The sequence below is a fragment of the Myotis davidii genome, unplaced genomic scaffold (genome assembly GCF_000327345.1).
Source record: "Myotis davidii unplaced genomic scaffold, ASM32734v1 scaffold1924, whole genome shotgun sequence".
In the NCBI taxonomy this organism is placed as follows: domain Eukaryota; kingdom Metazoa; phylum Chordata; class Mammalia; order Chiroptera; family Vespertilionidae; genus Myotis; species Myotis davidii.
In genome coordinates, this window is record NW_006294597.1 from 9 (window position 1) to 3859 (window position 3851).

The 3851-nt window shown below is 53.7% G+C and overlaps 1 pseudogene; it reads right to left on the minus strand.

The window, feature by feature from the left end:
• Positions 1-562: 562 nt before the first annotated feature.
• On the minus strand, positions 563-1726 carry LOC102774588 (annotated as a pseudogene).
• Positions 1727-3851: the final 2125 nt, after the last annotated feature.

Consider the following 3851-nt stretch of genomic DNA (forward strand, 5'->3'; position numbering starts at 1 on the left):
AAACAGAAGAGGTCTGATCTGATCCTCCCCCCTCCCCGACACACCCCAAAGGGAGGCGGAAAAAAAGGAAAGAAACTGCAGCAGGTTCTAAGGGAAAAGCAAACGGAACAAACCACTCTGCATCTGGACAGCACTACAGACTCTAGCACAGACACCACACAAGCATGAGCCACACGTCAGAACATCATGAGAGTGACTGGCTGGGGACTTACACACCCGGCAACAGAGCTCCTAGGTAAGAAATGTGTTAAAGTTGGTAATATCAACAAGGACCCTACAAAAAAGGAGCAAAGGCTGCATGCATGGGTCTATTACAGACATGATATTCAGCAGCATAAAAACAATACCCACCACAAAGTTCCCCAATTGGGGCAAAACCTATTCATCACTGCTAAGCCTGGGAAAGATAAGACAGTGGAACAAACCCACTTGTAACTATAGCATCTCCCATATCTGAATGACAAGTATATCCATTTGAGAATACACAAATAAAGGGAAATAGAAACAAAAGGCTAAATTATGAACCTTAAAAACTAGAAAAAAACCATGTTGTGAAGCCAAGTAGGTGTGATTCTGATCATTATTATATATGACATAATCCATAGAAAGAAAGGCCAAGAAAAGAACCTTCACTTTGTTCAGTACTTAGGCTTGATGTCGTTCTGGGTAAAACAGTGATAATTCAATAAATGTGTCACACATACAACCGAAAAGTCCCCTTCTGGTTTCAAATGAATTTAAACAACCATCTTCCTTAACTCTCTCCTGTGTCAAACAAACCTATGTACAGGACCAGTTTCAATCCCTCCTCCCTTTTAAACACTAGATATGAACATCCAGGAACATTCTACAACGCAAAGTGCCTTAGGAAAGAGAAGGATTCCGTAGTGCCAGTGACATAACTGATCTCAGGAAGCGGGGATGCAATGAACACTGATGGGAGCCAGTCAGGCAATGGTGGTTTGCTTCTCCTCAGGTGTTTCCTCCAACAACTGCATGATCAGTTCATGGAGGGGTTTGCAGATCTTTGTGTAGCCCCCTCCTGTGAGATGCAGAAAATCAAACATGTCATGGCAGGAGATGGCACCGTCCGAGTGCACGAAGCCCCCATCTGTATCCAGGAGCTGAACATTGGCAAGCTTTGGCAGGGAAACCTTGAGGAGCTGGTTCACCTTGGCATTTTTTTGCCTCAAAGTGTTGGGCTTCTCACCTCGAGGTAACAAACCCAATACAATGATTTTGGCCTGTGGCTGCCTTGTGTTATAAGTTGTACGATGGCCTCGATTCCACCTGCTACTTCTGCTGTATTTCCATGATTGTTTGTTCCTACCCAGACAACAATGACCTTAGGTTTAATATTCTCCAGCTCTCCATTCTTTAGCCTCCATAAAACATGTCCTGTTGTATCTCCTCCAATTCCAAAATTCAGTGCATGGAGTGGGGAAAAAAGTTCTCGCCTTATCTCGTATTGCTGCATTAACTGCACCATGGAGTCCCCCACAAACAGCACATCAGGCTCTTTGTCTTTACAGTCCAGGACAAATCTGTTGTGCTGAGACATCCATCTGTCATCTCCTTGAATATCTTCCGCTGCATGTGGAATGGCTGCTGGGTTTGAATCTCCTTGGCTCATTCTATACTCAGGCAGAGGGTCCGTACTGGCCCTGGTGGCGGGTGGCGCGTCTGTCGCTCCCTCAGTCCCGGCGGCTCCACTCCAGCACGTCCCTCCCAAGTTCCTTATTTTTGATTCTGAGAGAAATTTACCCAAACACTCCAGAAAGGAAACAGAAAGGCAAGAGAAATAATAAACTCGCCTAACAATGAATGACGTGCCAACCCTGGGGAGCGGAGGGCTTTTTTATAAACAAGGATCACTTAAAACTGCGCAGGGCGTCCAAAGGACAGCACGGCCAGCAGGAACCCAAGCCCCTCCGCCCGGGCCCGGCGCCTGCCTCGGACCAGGCTGGGCCCCGCTGGGGTGACTCCTGGCCTCTGCAGTCCTTTGTAGCCTGTGCGGTCCCCGGTGAGCTCTGAGCTGTAAATATTTGCCCTGAGCTCAGCGAGGCCAGCTGCTCAGGCTGCAGCTGATAGGCAGGCGGGGGCCAGGCAGAGGGGGGTCGGAAAACTTGCGGCCTGGTGTGCACTGGAGGGAGGGGGCTGGGCCAGCGGGAGGGAAAGCAGACACAGACCTGGCACCCTGGGGCAGAAATGTCGCCTAGAAGCCATATGGACAGGCAACCAGAGGGGCAGGGGCTGGAGTCCCGGCCCCTGTAGTTGAAAACGTGGCCTTTGCAACCAGGAAACTCCAGTTCTCAGGGGGTGATTTCCCCGCCCCCGCCCCCGCCCCTCCCCCATCCCAGAGAACACTGGACAATATCTGCAGACATTTTGGGTTGTGGACACATGGGGGCTGGTGCTACTAGGATCTCGTGGGTCGAGGCAGGGATGCGGCCAGGCCACCCCACCATGGAGGATTACAGGCCACCACGCCCATGGGTCCCAAGGTTAAGCTGAGGCAGAACGCCATTCCCACTCTGCCCTGAGTTGCTGTCTGACTCTGTGCGGCTCTGGGACCTCTGTGAGCCTGCCCGCTCCCCTCAGCGGACTTGGCAGTGATGCATAGCAAGTGTGGCCCTGGTTGCTGGCGCCCAGTCCGTGCTCAGTAAATGGCACCCGGGGCTTCAACACAGCAGGGGCCAGGAGTTTGGGCAGGAGACACGGGCACGTGTGGGTGCAGAACCCAACTCCCACCTAACAGCTGGGACCCAGGCCCACCACTGTCCGTCCCTCGCCTCTGTTCCTTCATCTGCAAACGAGATGCGTCCCCGGTGACCTGTGAACAGCAGTCAAACAGCTGAGAAGGGCTCAACGCTGGGCCCAGATGGTGTGAGACACCGCCTCCCATCAAGTACCAGGGAGGCCTCAGCCCTTAAGATAATTGCAGGCACAGTTGTTGGGCACTTACCCCCTCCCCACCCAGGCACAGCGCCAGGGCCTCCTCACAGGGCCCTCTCCCCTTGAAGGCTGACAGCAACCACTTCACATTTAGAGGCACCGGTGCAACTGGGTCACGTCACGAGGTCACCCAGCCGGTCAGCTAAGCGCCCAGGTACTGAAACAGCTCACATTCACGGGACTCGGTCTCAATGACTACTTCACGCCTGGTGTCGGTTCCTTTAATTTCTCCCGGGATCCCGGGTGAAAGGCACAGAGGGTGCTCAGCTGTGTTCATCCCTGTCCAAGCAGCTCGCTCAAGGTCAGCAGTCACTGCCAGCACGTCCGCGCCTGAGCCTGCCCATCCTGAGGCAGCCCCTCTGGCCTCCTTCTTCCGTACCCTGGACTGGCCCTGGGCCCCGGGGAAGCCTGGACATAGCTCACCGTGCATGCCAACATGTTACTTACACTGTGTCACTACGTAGGGACCACAGTTTCCCACAGAGATACTCTAGCCTAGCAGGTCTGAGCAGTGAAACTAGAAGCCCGTCCTGGCTCTCCCCTTCTGTGGGTTCCTCTCTGTCTCTCCAGGCCCTTGAAGTTTCAGACGCTATCCACCCAGTGTGCTTGGTCCTCTATGGGGAACCGAGTTGCCAAGTTTGGGTGGACTCAGCACCCAGCTCCTGGTGATCTAGCTGCAAACAGTGGAGAGGAGGGCCAGATTTGCTCCCAGGGAGCCCCAGGCATCCCAGTGCCCTGGAACGGGAGGTGCCCTGTGTACTGGGCCTGGCAGGGGTCAGGCGGGCTCCTACCTTGCCGCCAGCTGGCGTGGCCACCAGCAACTGAGCGAGTCCAGGCGCGCGCTGTACTTGGTGAACTTCTGGTAGCGCAGGGCGGTCATCTGTAGCTCCAGCTGC